The sequence below is a fragment of the Aotus nancymaae genome, unplaced genomic scaffold, assembly GCF_030222135.1.
Source record: "Aotus nancymaae isolate 86718 unplaced genomic scaffold, 86718_ANA_hifiasm-v0.15.2.pri h1tg000062l, whole genome shotgun sequence".
Taxonomy (NCBI): domain Eukaryota; kingdom Metazoa; phylum Chordata; class Mammalia; order Primates; family Aotidae; genus Aotus; species Aotus nancymaae.
This window is the reverse complement of record NW_026988476.1, coordinates 34253721-34270747: the sequence shown is the minus strand read 5'-3', so window position 1 is coordinate 34270747 and position 17027 is coordinate 34253721. Positions and strand designations below refer to the sequence as shown.

General features: G+C 41.8%; 1 pseudogene; it reads left to right on the top strand.

The window, feature by feature from the left end:
• The first annotated feature begins 8470 nt into the window (after positions 1-8470).
• Positions 8471-16393, top strand: LOC105710083 (keratin, type I cytoskeletal 18-like; annotated as a pseudogene).
• Positions 16394-17027: the final 634 nt, after the last annotated feature.

Here is a 17027-nt window from a genome sequence, read left to right as displayed (position 1 = left end):
ATTTTAGAACTCATTGTATACTTTAAGTGTAATGTATGTTGCTTATAAATATTTAAAAGGACATAGCCAGGGGGAGGTGGAGCAAGATGACTGAATAGAAGCCTCCACTAATCTTGCTTCCTGCAGGAACACCAAATTGAATAATTATCCACACCCAAAAAAGCACCTTCATAAGAACCAAAAATCAGGTGAGCAATCACAGTACTGGTTTTAACTTTGTATCACTGCAAGAGGCATTGAAGGGGTAAGACAGTCTTGAATTGCCAAATGCTGTCTCTCCCCCATCTCCTGCAGCAGCCACCTGGCAAGGAGAGAGAATTTGTGCTTCTGGGACAGGAAGAGTGCAGTGATTGTCAGACTTTGCATTGGAACTCAGTGCTGCCCAGTCACAGCACAAAGCGGCACTGGGAAGAACTCACCCAGGACCCATGGAGGGATCATTTAGACCAGCCCTAGCTAGAGGCAAATCATCCATCCCGGCAGTGGGAACCTGAGTTCCAGTAAGCCTCACCACCATGGGCTGAAGTGCTCTGAGGTTCTACATAAACTTGAAAGTCAGTGTAGACCACAAGGATGGCAATTACTGGGCAAGTCTTGGTGCTGTGCTGGGCTCAGAGCCAGTGGATGTGGGGAGAACACAACCTAGTAAGACACCAGCTGGGATGGCCAAGGGATTGCTTGCACCACCCCTCCCCAAGCCCCAGGCAGAGCAGCTCAAAACTCAAGGAGAGACTCCTTTCCTCTGTTTGAGAAGAGGAGAGGGAAGAATAAAGATGACGTCTTCCATCTTGGATACCAGCTCAACTGCAGTAGGATAGGGTACCGGGCAGAGTGCCGAGGCCCACATTCCAGGCCATAGCTCCAAGCTGACATTTCTAGCCACACCCTGGGCCAGAAGGGAACTTGCTGCCTTGAAGGGAAGGACCAGTCTTGGCAGGATTCCTCACCAGCTGACTGAAGAGCCCTTTGGCCCTGAATAATAAGAAGTAACCAGGGAGTACTCATCGCGGGCTTTGGGTGAGACTCAAAAACATGCTGGCTTCAGGTATGACCCAGTACATTCCAGCTGTGGTGGCTATGGGGAGAAATTTCTTCTGCTTGAGAAAAGAAGAGGGAAGAGTTAAGGGGACTTGGCCTCTGTGGGGTTAGAATACTAAGTGGGCTCTTAGGGTCTCTGATTCCAGGGCTTTGGCTCTTGGATAGCATTCCTGGACTTGCTCTGGGCCAGAGGGGAGCCCACTTCCCTGAAGAGTAAGTCCCAGGATAGGCAGCATTCACCACGAGCTTATTGAAGAGCCCATGGGCCTTGTGTATACATCAGCAGTAGCCAGACAGTACTCACCACAGGCCTGGGGTAGAAGTGGCCATGGGAAGAGACTCCTCAGGTTGTGGAAAGGGGAGGGAAAAGTGGGAAGGACTTTGTCTTGTGGTTTGGGTGGCAGTTCAGCTGAAGTACAATAGGGTACCAGGTAGATTCCTAAGGTTTATCACTCCAGGCCCTGGCTCCTGGAAGGCATCTCTGGACTCACCCCAGGCTGGGGGGAACTTGTCACCCTGAAAAGAAGGACATAAGCTTGGCTGGCTTTGCGACCTGCTGATTTTAGAGCTAGAGCCTTGAGTGAACATAGGTGGTAGCCAGGCAGTGATTACCATAGACTTTGGGCAAGACCCAGTACTATGCTGGCTTCACGTCTAACCCAGCACAGTCCCAGTGGTGGTGGTCACAGGGGTCTTTGTGCCACTTCTCCCCCAACTCCAGGCAGCTGATCACAAAGAGACAGACTCTGTTTGGGAGAAAATAAGGGTGGACAAAAAGAGTCTCTGCCTGGTAATCCAGAGAATTCTTCTAGATCTTATCCAAGATCACCAAGGCAGTGCCTCTATGAGTAATCAGTGTTGTCAGCAGTTTAAAATAGTAAGTTGTAAGATATTATTTACAAACTTCATGTTAACCTTAAATCAAAACACATACAACAGATTGTGAAAGAGATACAGCATTTCTGGGCTTGGTGTACCCTCTAATGCAGATATAGCTGCAGTGACCAAAAACTTATATCACAATACCCAAGTTCCTTTGAATTCCTGGAAAGCCTTCCCAAGAAGGACAGATACAAACAGCCCAGACTGCAAAGACTATAATATTTAACTCAGGGCCAGGCATGATGGCTCGCGCCTGTAATCTCAACACTTTGGGAGGCCAAGGCAACTGGATTGCCTTAGCTCAGGAGACCAGCCTAGGCAACACTGTGAAACCCCATCTCTACTAAAATACGGAAAATTAGCTGGGCATGACAGCATGTGACTATAGTCCCAGCTACTCAGGAGGCTGAGACAGGAGAATTGCCTGAACCCAGGAGGCAGAGGTTGCAGTGAGCCAAGATCACGCCACTGCACTCTAGCCTGGGAGACAGAGGGAGAGTCTGCCTTAAAAAAAAAAAAAAAACATTTAACTCAGACACTGATAAACATCCACAAGCATTAGGGCCAGCCAGGAAAACATGGCCTCATCAAACAAACTAAATAAGGCACCAGAGGCCAATCCCAGAGAAACAGAGATATGTGACCTTTAAGACAGAGAATTCAAAATAGCTGTTTTGGCCAGGCACAGTGGCTCACACCTGTAATCCCAACACTTTGGGAGGCCAAGGCAGGTGAATCACTTGAACTCAGGAGTTCAAGACCAGCCTGGCCAACATGGCGAAACCCTATGTCTACTAAAAATACAAAAATTATTTGGGCGTGGTGGCGCACATCTGTAATCCCAGCTACTTGGAAGGCTGAGGTAAGAGATTTGCTTAAACTTGAGAGGTGGAGGTTGCAGTGAGCCAAGATCATGCCACTGCACTCTAGCCTGGGCAACAGAGTGTGTCTCAAAAAAAAAAAAAAAAGCTGTTTTGAGGAAATGCAAAGAAATTAAAGCAACATGGAGAAGGAATTCAGAATCCTATCAGATAAATTTAACAAAGAGATTGAAATAACTAAAAAAAATCAAGCAAAAATTACGGAGTTGAAAAATGCAATTGACATACTCAAGGGTGCATCAGAGTCTCTTACCAGTAGAACTGATCAAGTGGAAGAAAGAATTAGTGAGCTTGAAGACAGGCTATTTGAAAATACAATCAGAAGAGACAAAAGAAAAAAGAATGAAGTATGTCTACAAGATCTAGAAAATAGCCTCAAAAGGGCAAAGCTGAGAGTTACTGGCCACAGCCAGGTGCAATATCTCACACCTGTAATCTCAGCACTTTGGGAGGCTGAAGGGGGCAGATCACCTGAGGTCAGGAGTTTGAGACCAGCCTGGCCAACATGGTGAAACCTGGTCTCTACTAAAATACAAAAATTAGCCAGGTGTGGTGGTGGGTGCCTGTAATCCCAGCTACTCAGCTGCCTGAGGCAGGAGAATTGCTTGAACCTGGGAGATGGAGGTTTCAGTGAGCTGAAATCATGCCACTGCACTCCAACCTGGGCAATAGAGTGAGGAAAAAAAAAAGTTATTGGCCTTAAAGAGGAGGTAGAGAGAAAGAGAAGGAGTAGAAAATTTATTCAAAGGGATACTAACAAACAGCTTACCAAACGTAGGGAAACATATGAATATTCAAGTACATGAAGGTTATAGAACACCAAACAAATTCAACCCAAAGAAGACTATCTCAAGACATTTAATAATCAAACTCCCAAGGTCAAGGATACAGAAAAGATCCTAAATACAGCAACAGAAAATAAATAACATACCATGGAGCTCCAATATGTCTGGCAGCAGACTTTTCAGTGGAAGCCTTACAGGCCATGGGAGACTGGCATGGCATATTTAAAGTGCTGAAGGAAAAAACATTTTATCCTAGAATAGTATATCTGGTGAAAATATCCTTGAAATGTAAAGAAGAAATAAAGACTTTCCTAGACAAACAAAAGTTGAAGGATTTCATCAATACCAGACTTATCTTACCAGAAATGCTGAAGGGAGTTCTTTAATCTGGAGGAAAAGGACATCAATGAGCAATGAAAAATCATTTGAAGGTGTAAAACTCATTGGTCGAGGGGAGGGGTGGAAAAACTCACTGGTAATAGGAAGTACACAGAAAAAAAAACAGAATATTATAACACTGTAATCATGGTGTATAAACTACTCATATCTTGAGTGGAAAGACCAAAAGGTGAACCAGTCACAACTAATAACTATAACAATTTTTCAAGACATAGACAGTACAATATGACATAAACACAACAACAAAGAATTAAAAAGCTGGGGGACAAAGTTAAAGTGTAGAGTTTTTAATTTTTTCTTTGTTTCTTTACTTATGTAATCAATGTTTTCATTGGTTTAAAATAATAGGTTGTGTTGTGAATATGCCAAAAAATAAAATAAAATAATGAGTTATAAAATATTAAATGCAAGCCTTATGGTACCCTGAAATTAAAAAAAAAAAAAACAAAAACATACAACAGGGGCCAGAAGTGGTGTCTCCAACCTAAAATCCTAGCACTTTGGGAGGCCAAAGCAGGCAGATGGCTTGAGCTCAGGAGTTCAAGACCAGCCTGGAAAACATGGTGAAAGTGCTGGTCTCTACAAAAGCACTTGTCTCTACAAAAAAAAAAAAAAAAAAAAAAAAAAATTAGCCAGGCATGGTGGTGCTCACCTGTGGTTCCAGCTACTTGGGAGGCTAAGATGGGCAGATCAATTGAGCCTGAAAGACAGAGGTTGAAATGAGCCAAGATTACACCACTGCACTCCAGCCTGAGTGACAAAGCAAGACCCCTGTCTCAAAAAAAAAAATCCCAAAAACAGTGTACAACAGATATGCAAAAAATAAAAAGCAAGAAATTTCTAAATACTACCAGACAAAATCACTTTCACAGAAAGGAAGACAGGAAGGAAGAAGGAAGGAACAGATGACCACAAAACAACTAGAAAACAAATAACAAAATGGCAGAAGTTCTGTCCTATCAATAATAACGTTGAGTGTAAATGGACTAAATTCTCCAATCAGACGACACAGAGTAGCTGAATGGATTTAAAAAAAAAAAAAAGATGCAAAAAAGAAAAAAAAAATATGCAGGACCCAATGATTTGTTGCCTACAGAAAACACACTTCACTCATAAAGACACACATAGACTAAAATAAAAAGATGGAAAAACATATTCCATACCAATGGAAACCAAAAAGGATCGTGAATAGCTATACTTATATCAGACAAAATAGATTTCAAGACAAAGAAGGTCATTATATAATGAAAACAGGTCAGTCAATTCAGCAAGAGTATATAACAATTGTAAAAATATATGCACTCCAACTGGAGCACCCAGATATATAAAGTAAATATTATTAGAGCTAAAGAGAGAGATAGACCCCAATACAATAATAGCTGGAGACTTCAACACCCCACTTTCAGCATTGGACAGATCATCCAGAAAAAAAAAATCTACAAAAAAAATCAGATTTAATCTGCACTATAGAACAAATGGATCTAATAGATATTTACAGAACATTTCATCCAATGGCTACAGAATACCCATTCTTCTCCTCCACATATGGATCATTCTGAAGGATAGACTACATGTTAGGCCACAAAATAAGTCTTAAAAAGTTGAAATGATATCAAGTATCTTCTCTGACCACAATGGAAAAAAACTAGAAATCAATAAGAAGAGGAATTTTTGAAACTATACAAATACATGGAAATTAAAAAGTATGTTCCTGAATGACTGTGGATCAACAAAGAAATTAAGAAGGAAATTTTTAAAGTTCTGAAAACAAATGATAATGGAAACAAAACATACCAAAACCTATGGAATACAGAGAAGGCAGTAATAAGAAGAAAGTTTATAGCCATAAGCACCTACATTAAAAAAAAAAATAATAGAAACTTCAAGTAAACAACCTAATGATGCATTATAAAGAACGAGAGGTCAGGTGCAGTGGCTCACACCTGTAATCCCAGCACTTTGGAAGACCGAGACAGGCAGATCATGAGGTCAGGAGATCAAGACCATCCTGGCTAACACAGTGAAAATCCATCCATACTAAAAATACAAAAATATTATCCAGACATGCTGGCATGCACCTAAAGTCCCAGCTACTCAGGAAGCTTAGGCAGGAGAATCGCTTGAACCCAGGAGGCAGAGGGTGCAGTTAGCCAAGATCACACCACTGCACTCCAGCCTAGGCAACAGAGCAAGTCACCATCTCAAAAAAAAAAAAAAAAAAAAAAATAGAAAAGCAAGAGCAAACCAAACCCAAAATTATTAGAAGGAAAGAAATAATAAAGATGAGAGCAGAAATAAATGAAATTGAAATGAAGAAAACAATATAAAAGACAAAAAGAAAAAAGTTTTTTTAAAGATAAAATCAACAAATATTTAGCCAGACTCCCTACAAAAAAAAGGAGAGAAGACTCAAATAAATAAAATCAGAGCTCAAAAAGGAGACACTACAACCAATATCACAGACATTCAAAGGATCATTAGAAGCTACTATGAGCAACCACATGCCAATAAATTGGAAAACCTAGAAGAAATGAATAAATTCCTAGACACATACAACCTACCAAGATTGAACCTTGAAGAAATCCAAAACCAGAACAAATAACAAGTAACAAAAGCCCAGGACTCTGTGGCTTTACTGCTAAATGTTACTAAACATATGAAGAAGGACTAATACCAACTGATATAGTTTCAATATTTGCCCCTACCCAAATCTCATGTTGAATTGTAATCCCTAGTATTGGAGGTGGGGCCTGGTGAAAGGTGTTTGGACCATGGGGGTGGATCCCTCATGGCTTGGTGCGGTCCTTGCAATAGTGAATGCATTCTTGAGAGATCTAGAAGAGAGGAGGAGGAGGAAGAAGAAGAAGAAAAGAAAGAAGAAAGAAGAAAAGGAGGAGGAAGAGAAAAGGAGGAAGAAGAGGAGGAGGAAGAAGAACAAGAGGAAGAAGGAGGAGAAGGAGGAGGAGGAAGGTTAAAACCATTGTTAAATGGTATAATTTAAGGAGTTTGAAGATTGTTACCTGCTCCAAAGTACCTCCTGGTTAAATTTGTTTTGGAACTCAAAATCCTCAATTTTATGTGTTAATTCTACTAAATTCAGCAAATTTTGGTTGAGTGCAGGCTTTGTGGCAAATGTAAGTACTTATAAGGAATTCAGAGCAGAAGATACCAGACCCCACCAACCAGGAGATTCCAATCTGTGATTAAAATCAGCCCAATAATTAATTTATGAGCAGCAACCTAAGATGTTCAGCCTGACTGACTTTTCAGATTTGAGAGCTGTTGCATAATGAGCAACAGGCCGCAAAAAAATGGAACAGAGAGAGAAGAGAGAGAGATTTTTTTTTAATTGGCAGTAAATAGTCAGACACCATACACTGGAGGGGAAAAAAATTTCCCAAGATCCATATGAGGCAAGTACTATCATCTTTATTTGCAGGAGAATGAGTGGAAAGACAAAAGTTGAGAGTTAAAGTATCCGGTAGGCAGAGAACCTGTCTCACAGGCTTCTGTGTAACCATTGCAGTCTATCAGATGCCAGTTTGATTTTACTGGGAAAATTCTACAAACTTGATGAAAAAAAATCAAGCAGTACAGAAATATAAAATCCTAATTTCTCCCAAATCCTCTTCGAGTAATAACCATAGTTTTAAATGTATTATTTATCCTTAATTATAAGCCCAATAAGTGAATATATGAGTGTTGTAAAAATGCAAACAGTTAGAGGTCTACCAAGTAAACGTGCAAGTTCCCCTCATCTGTCCCCTCCCATCTCACTCTCCTCCCCTCAGAAACCATTGTCAAGGTTTGGTGCTTATCTGTCCATGAATATATATTGTACATGGTTTGGAAGGTGGGGACTTAAAAAGTGTAACTACAAAGACTATTCTTATCATTTGTTTAGAACTTAACACCCACTAAAAGCATAAAAGGAATCAGAGGTAGCATCACCTGTCAGCTTGGATGCAGAAATGGATTAGGTAAATGTTTAAGCCAAAATCTCTTAATTGTGTGGGAGTGATAGGAATTGGGCATCATCCCTGGGGAAAACTATACCCAGTTACTAAATTACTCGCACAGCCTCCTTTAGGGATGTTTTCCCTTGTAGGTACAGTGCTTGGATCTTCATCTCACTTCCTACTTAAAACTGCAGAATTCTAACCTGGATATTTTCTATCTTGCCTTGGATTCCATGCAGCACTATTAAAAATCAGCTCTCCTCCAAATATTCTTTTTCCCTCTTGACAAATGCTTCTCAGCCATAGCTTCCCACTTTCCAGTTTGTGGAGCTGACACTTGCCTCTGGCCAGTTAGTGTGGAGTCCTTTCTGGCTGCCCCCCTGACACTGTTAGACCTGCTTCCAGTCAGGTGCTCTTTATGGTGATTTGGACGTTTCTGAACTCTTCCCCTAAAACAGGACCGTGAGGAAACCAGGAATAATTATTTGGTAAAGAATCAGAAATTTAAAACAGAATAAACAGCAGAAAATGATGAGAGATGTGTCCACAGATCCATCATAGACACAGAAGAAGCAGGCAACGCCACAGGAGTAAACAGAACTTGGTGAGTTTGTGACTGTTTTTGTTTTTGTTTTGATTTTAGGAGTGGAGGCTTAATAATAGGCAAAACAAAGAGAAAGGAAAACAGCTCTCTCTCTAGTGAGAGAGAGGGGACTTCCAGAGGAAAAGGCCAGTTGGAGGTAGATCAGGCTTTAGGAGGCAATATCTGATTTACATAGGGCTCAAAGATTGGTTCGATCAGATATGATCTTTATATAGCATGGGGGGAAGGCTGGCCACTCCACCCTAATCTTATTATGCACATGAACTTTCCCCTTGAACTTCCCTCTTGTCTGCTGCCATCTTATCTGCTCCTTACTATACACGTGGCTGACAAAGAGAAGGGAAGATGGAGCCACCATCTTGAACATGATTGGCACAACTGCAGGCATCTATGTCTGCAGCTCAATTTTACAGGCTGCTCTTTGCTAGAAAGGAAAACAATTTGGGGCTGCTTTTCTTTAAAAGGAAAATCTTACCGAGGACTTCCGTACCCTCACTATCTAATTGATTAATTTTTTTTTTTTTTTTTTTTTTTTTTTTTGAGACAGAGTTTCGCTCTTGTTACACAGGCTGGAGTGCAATGGCGCAATCTCGGCTCACCGCAACCTCCGCTTCCTGGGTTCAGGCAATTCTCCTGCCTCAGCCTCCTGAGTAGCTGGAATTACAGGCACGCGCCACCATGCCCAGCTAATTTTTTGTATTCTTAGTAGAGACGGGGTTTCACCATGTTGACCAGGATGGTCTTGATCTCTTGACCTCGTGATCCACCAGCCTGGGCCTCCCAAAGTGCTGGGATTACAGGCGTGAGCCACCGCACCCGGCCCCCTCGCCTAATTAATTTCTTCTTAACTCCTGTGTCATTCCCCGCTCTGGAGTGGTAACCCTAACTGCTTTTAGGGGGTTTTGGATGATGACTCTTTCTGGCTACTTCCTGCTGAAAGGGGCATTGCGTGGGGAACAGCAGCTCGGGCTCCTCCTGGGGTCGATCTAAGGGTCCTCAGAAGAAAGAGTGTGTCCATGTGTGGTTCTGTCTGCCGTACCATTTGGAGTTAGATTGTTGTCAGCCATTCCAATGGGTTGTAACGGTGGTTTGCCTCCACCAGATGTTGCCATCCCTTTTGGTTTCTTCCAAGTTGCAGAGCATCACTTGATTCACAGGAATAAGCAGGGTTAGTCTAAAATGTAGGCAAAAGCTTATAAGTTTCCTTGACTCCTTTCAGTGAATGTAGTACCTTGATATCCTGGACAAGGTCCTCAATAAGAAATGGCTATGTTGACTGGGGTAAATACCCAGGGTTCGTAGTCTCACACCAGGAAAATTTAGGAGATTAACACACACAAGGAGTTTAGGGGCAGAGGTTTAACAGGCAAAAAAAAAAAAAAAGGAGAGAAAGGGAAACAGCTCTCTCTTTAGTGAGAGATAGGGGACTTCCGAGATAAAAAAGCTGTGACTGTCTTTATTTCATTATTTCTTATCATCATTGCTATTCTGTTTTAACTGTGGATCAACTTGCCACAAATGAGTTTGCTAAAAGACAATTTATCATATGTCAAATTAGCCAAAAATCTATTTATCTAATGACCAATGACAGCAAAACCTGAGGTGGGACTGCCCCTCTGCTCATCCAATGCCCTGCAAGTGTGAGTGGGTGAGGTGGTTCCACTATCTATCCCCAGAAGTCAGGCCATGACAGGCAGGAGGTGGCTCAGTGAGCACATAACTCAGAGTTTAGTAGGGGAAGGGAAGGTTCACAAAATTAGGATTATTATATATATATATATATATTGAATTTGCTTATCTTAATTTAATAAAATATTGATATTTTCCATGTCATTTGATACAGAACTGGCTTCTAATTATCAACATTTTTAGGCCGGGTATGAATCCCAGCACCTTGGGAGGCCAAGGCTGGCAGATTACCTGAGGTCAGGTGTTCAAGACCAGCCTGGCCAACATGGTGAAACCCCATCTCTACTAAAAGTACAAAAAAAATTAGCCAAGCGTGGTGGCATATCCCTGTAATCCCAGCTACTTGGGAGGCTGAGGCGGGAGAATCGCTTGAACCCGGGAGCCAGAGGTTGAAGTGAGCTGAGATTGCGTCATTGCGCTCCAGCCTAGGTGACAGAGCAAGACTCCGTCTAAAAAAACAGAACAATTTTTGGACTTTTCTCTGTATTATGTCTTGTATTAGGCAGAATAATGCCCCAGAAGCTGCAGAAACATTATACGGTATAGGGGATTTGGCAGAATAGTTAAGGTTAAAGACCTTTTAACAAGGAGATTATCAGGGATTATTTGGGTAGGCCCAGTATAATCACGCAGGTCCTTTAAAGCAGAGAACTTTTCCTGACTGTAGTCAGAGGGAGACGTGACTGCAGAAGAGTGGTCAGAGATGCAACAAGCTGGCTTTGACAATGAAGGAACTGGCCATGAATCAAGGGATGCAGGCGGCCTCTAGAAGGTAGAAAAGCCAAGGACATGGGTTCTCCCATACAGTCTCCAGAAGGGAATGCTGCTCTGCTGCTACCTTGACTTTTAGCCCATGAAATTTGTGTTGGACTTGTGGGCTACAGAAATACAAAATGATAAACTGTTTTCTTAAGCCACCAAGTTTTTGGAAATTTTTTACAGCAGCAATAGAAAATTAGTTTATCCCCTTTTTCCAGAATCCTAGACATCTTGGCCTTGGTTTCCAGGAGCTTAGTTCAGTATAAATACTTGCCTATTCAAAGTCAAGTCAAGTCAAGTCAATCTCTTGGTTAACTAGTCTCTGACCACACAGAGCATTCTGAGCACACTCCTGTTGGAGGCAGGTTACCATCAGCTCCACAGCTGGGGAAGATAGAAGTTTTGCTGAAGCCTGGCTTGGTCAGGAGCCCTGGTCTTCCCCACCTATCACTGCCACCAACCCAGCTGAGTTAGCCCCAGTGATGTGGGCCCAGCACATTACATGAGAATCACAGGCCTAAACTCTGCCAGTGCTGCCATTTCTGGGCCATTTCTCAGATGCCACACTCCAAATGAGTCAGACCACTCCTGCTCTACCTGCTGTTGCCAGTCTTGAAGAGGGATAAGAGTAACAGGAGGGGCCTCCAGCCCCTAAAACAAAGATGTTGTAAAGTTTTGGCTTTCTTCTTCTTAGCCTGGCCTAAACGCCTCTACAACCTGACCCCAACCTGTCCATGTGATCTCCATGCTCACGACAGTCATTCAGGAACTCTTTACTGGGTGCCTGCTAGCTCCTCAGCACTGGGGAAAGTTTCTCTTCTGGTGAACTCATAGGCTCTGGCTATAGGCTATAAATAGATTATGATACCAGGAAATTAGCCCTGTCTGGAGGAAGAGCCTGCAGAAGACCTTAGTATCAAGGAAAAGAATGTGAACTTTATCCTTTAGACTGATGCAGGTGCCAACAGAGCTGGCTTTTTTGTATTTTGGGTTTTTTTCCCTTGTTTGTCTTTGGGGTATTTTTTGTTTGCTATTTTACAAACCTTATCCGCATAACTTTATTTTTTCTAATTATAAAATTCATGGCCATTATGAAAACTTCAGACAATATAAGTAAGGATAAGATAAACATTTAAATTATCTCTTATTCTATCAACCAAAAATAACCACTGCTAATGCATTGTTTATTCTTTGTCTATTCATATACAGATATAAATATGAATATATATGGCTACAAAGATGCAATCATTGTGCATAGATTTCTCTGCAAACTGCTTTTTATTTAACCATTTATCATGGACAGCATATCTATTTCTATAAAAATAGAGATCTATATTTTTTTTCATGTGTTCACAGTATTTCATTATGTAAACATGCCATACATTTTAAAAATAATTTTACTGGTAATTTTTGTTTTTCAAATTTTAAGGAAACAGATCAATGTTCTGTGTTATGTAAACTATTTGACAACATTAAAAGTGTGAATTTTTTTAAATTATACTTTAAGTTCCGGGGTACATGTGCTGATCTTGCAGGATTGTTACATAGGTATACACATGCTATGGTGGTTTGCTGCCTCCATCCCCCCCATCACCTACATTAGGTATTTCTCCTGTTATCCCTCCCCTAGCCCCCTACCCCTAACAGACCCCAATGTGTGATGTTCCCCTCCCTTTGTCCATGTGTTCTCATTGTTCAACATTCACTTATGAGTGAGAACATGCGGTGTTTGATTTTCTGTTCTTGTGTCAGCTTGCTGAGAATGATGGTTTCCAGATTCATCCATGTCCCTGCAAAGACACGAACTTATCCTTTTTTATGGCTGCATAGTATTCCATGGCATATATGTGCCACATTTTCTTTATCCAGTCTATCCTTGATGGGCATTTGGGTCGATTCCAAATCTTTGCTATTGTAGACAGTGCCACAATGAACATACGTGTAATGTGTCTTTATAATAGGACGATTTATAAAACCTAATCCTGTATTAAGGATGTTTGCAGTTTTGTCCTGTTATAATTCAGCGTATACACTGTGAAACTGCCTCCAAAGTGTCTGTACTAGGTTATCCTCTCACTGTAAAATAAGGAGGTACTCATCTCCCCACACTCTTCCCCAGTTGGTTCTTATCATCAATTGTATCTCCTTGTTTTACTTTGTATCTTATTTATTTATCTATTTATTTGGGACAGGGTCTCACTATGTTGTCTAGGCTGGCCTTGCCTTAGCCTCCTGAGTAGATGAGACTACGGGCACATGCCACTGTGCCCAGCTTTACTTATTATTATTATCGTTATTATTATTTTGAGAAAGTGTCTCACTCTGTGGCTCTGGCTGGACTGCAGTAGTGCCGTGATCTCAGCTCAATGCAACCTCCACCTCCCAGCTTCAAGCAATTCTCATGCCTCAGCCTCCCAAGTAGCTGGGATTATAGGAACATGCCACTACACCCAGTTAATTTTTGTACTTTTAGTAGAGACGGGGCTTTGCTATTTTGGCCTGTCTGGTCTCAAACTCCTAACCTCAAGTGATCTGCCCACTTTGGCCTCCCAAAGTACTGGGATTACAGGCGAGAGCTGCCATGCCTGGCCACAATCTGTTTTAAAAGTTTCTTCTACTCAGAAGTTTCTCTGTATGTGTGGCAGTTATAGATTAACCAAAGAAAGTCTTTATATGTGATGTTATAAATAATTGGAGAATGATCTGATTATAGATTGAACGTAGTTTTGGTAGACAAAGTCTCAACTTTTCTCTGTCTATATATGCATCTTTCCTACAATGTAAATAGAGGCATAGTTTTGAGAAACAATAACATTTTTGAGTTTTTTATAACCAAATATATTTTAACATAAAATATCAGTAAAAAAATAGTAGTTTTATACACTTAGCCTGTATTCTCCAAAGCTCATATTTTTATAATTAACTAAAAATACAAATTTAAATTATTATTGAAATCGGGACAGTTTTTCTATTTGAAAAAGTAAAAAGCATGGTCAAAGATTTCTCAGTCTCCATAAGAACACAGACATTCTGTGTTAACAGACATTTGCACTTAACTAAAGTATAGGATTTTTAAAGTAAATGTCAGAGAAAATAGCAAATGAATTTTTATGTTATCTGTCAACAGCATTATGCTAATTTTGGCATGGTTACTGATTGTATAATATGTGATAACAAGCAATTGTGAAGGTTCTATTGCTAAAAAGATCTGAGCTTAACGTAAATATCTCTTTTCTGAGCTCTTAACATCTTCAAAAACAACAAAAAGAATTTTTACCTTAAAGATTGTTTAAATGACTTTCAAAGGTAAATTTAAGATTACTAGATAAAAATAAAGGCATGGTGGCCCAGGACTGTAATCCTGGCACTTTGGGAGGTCAAGATGGGAGGGTCACTTGAGCTCAGGAGTTCAAGAGCAGCCTGGACAAACCAGCCAGGTATGGTGGTGTATGCCTGTGGTCCCAGCTACTTGGGAAGCTAAGTGGGAGAATCACTTGAGCCCAGGAGGTGGAGGCTGCAGTGAGCTGTGACTGTGCCATTGCCCTCCAGCCTTGGCAACACAGTGAGACCCAGTCTCAAAAAAAAGAAGTTATTTTGACTTTGTTTATGGTTTTATATTTTCCATCAGAAATATTAAATTTTTTTGTAGACAAATTTGTCAGCCACCCTTCATGGCCTATGGTTTTGGAGTGATAGTTAGAAGTGCCTCTTTACATTTAAAAAACATTCACCATTGGCAAAGCCTGAGTCCTGTCCTCTCGCTCTCCTCCCCAGAAAGCATGAACTTCACCACTTGCTCCACCTTCTCCACCAACTACTGATCCCTGGGCTCCATCCAGGTGCCCAGCTATGGTGCCTGGCCAGTCAGCAGCACGGCCAGCATCTATGCAGGCACCGGGGGCTCTGGTTCCTGGATCTCTGTGTCCTACTCCGTCAGCTTCTGGGGCGGCATGGGACTCGGGGGCCTGGCTGCGGAGATGGCTGTGGGTCTGGCAGGAATGGGAGGCATCCAGAATGAGAAGGAGACCATGCAAAGCGTGACTGACCACCTGGCTTCCTACCTGGACAAAGTGAGGGGCCTGGAGACCAAGAACTGGAAGCTGGAGAGCAAAATCCAGGAGCATCTGGAGAAGAAGGGACCCCAGGTCAGAGACTGGAGCCATTACTTTAAGATCATCGAGGACCTGAGGGCTTAGATCTTCACAAATACTATGGACAATGCCCACATCATTCTGCAGAATAACAATGCTGGTCTTGCTGCTGATGACTTTAAAGTCAAGTATGAGATAGAGCTGGCCATGCGCCAGTCTGTGGAAAGTGACAACCATGGGCTCCTCAAGGTCATTGACAATGCCAATGTCACTTGGCTGCAGCTGGAGACAGAGATCAAGGCTCTCAAGGAGGAGCTGCTCTTCATGAAGAAGAACCACAAAGAGGAAGTAAAAGGCCTACAAGCCAGATTGCCAGCTGTAGGTTGACAATGGAGGTAGATGCCCCCAAATCTCAGGACCTCACCAAGATCATGGCAGATATCCAGGCCCAATATGATAAGCTGGCTCGGAAGAACCGAGAGGAGCTGGACAAGTACTGGTCTCAGCAGACTGAAGGAGAGCACCACAGTAATCACCATGCAGTTTGCTGAGGTTGGAGCTGCTGAGATGATGCTCACGGAGCTGTGACATACAGTCCAGTCCTTGGAGATCAACCTGGACTCCATCACAAATTTGAAGGCCAGCTTGGAGAACAGCCTGAGAGAGGTGGAGGCCCGCTATGTCCTGCAGATAGAGCAGTTCACTGGAATCCTGCTGCATGTGGAGTCAGAGCTGGCACAGACCCGGGCAGAGGGACAGCACAAGGCCCAGGATTATGAGGCCCTGCTGAACATCAAGGTCAAGCTGGAGGCTGCGATTGCCATCTAATGCCACCTGCTGGAAGATAGTGAGGACTTCAATCTTGGCGATGACCTGGACAGCAGCAACTCCATGCAAACCATCCAAAAGACCAGCGCCAAACAGACAGTAGATGGCAAAGTGGTGTCTGAAACCAACGACATCAAAGTTCTGAGACATTAAGCCAGCAGAAGCATGATACTCTTTGAGGAGCAGGAGGCCAATAAAAAGTTCAGAGGTCAAAATAAAATTCACATATTTTCTTTTAGTATTTTTGAAACTTTTTTTATTAGTATACTTTAAGTTCTGGGATACATGTGCAGAACGTGCAGGTTGGTTACATAGGTATACACATGCCATGGTGGTTTGCTGCACCCATCAACTCGTCATCTACATTAGGTATTTCTCCTAAAGCTACCCCTCCCCGAGTCCTCAACCCCCACAACAGGTCCTGGTATGTGATGTTCCCTTCCCTGTGTCCGTGCGTTCTCATTGTTCAGCACCCACTTACGAGTGAGAACATGCAGTGTTTGGTTTTCTGTTCCTGTGTCAATTTACTGAGAATGATGGTTTCCAGCTTCATCCATGTCCCTACAAAGGACATGAACTCATCCTTTTTATGGCTGCATAGTATTCCATGGTGTATATGTGCCACATTTTCTTTATCCAGTCTATCATTGATGGGAATTTGGGTTGGTCCCAAGTCTTTGCTATTGTGAATACTGCTGGAATAAACATACATGTGCATGTTTCTTTGTAGTAGAATGATTTATAATCTTTTGGGTATATAACTAGTAATGGAATTGCTGGGTCAAATGGTATTTCTGGTTCTAGATCCTTGAGGAATTGCCACACTGTCTTCCACAATGGTTGATCGAATTTACACTCCCACCAACAGTGTAAAAATGTACTTGTTTCTCCACACCCTCTCCAGCATCTGACGTTTCCTGACTTTTTAATGATCACCATTCTAACAGGCATGAGATGGTATCTCATTGTGATTTTGATTTGCATTTCTCTAATGACCAGTGATGATGAGCTTTTTTTCATGTTTATTGGCTGCATAAATGTCTTCTTTTGAGAAGTCTCTGTTCATATCCTTTGCCCACTTTTTGATGGAGTTGTTTGTTTTTTTCTTGCAT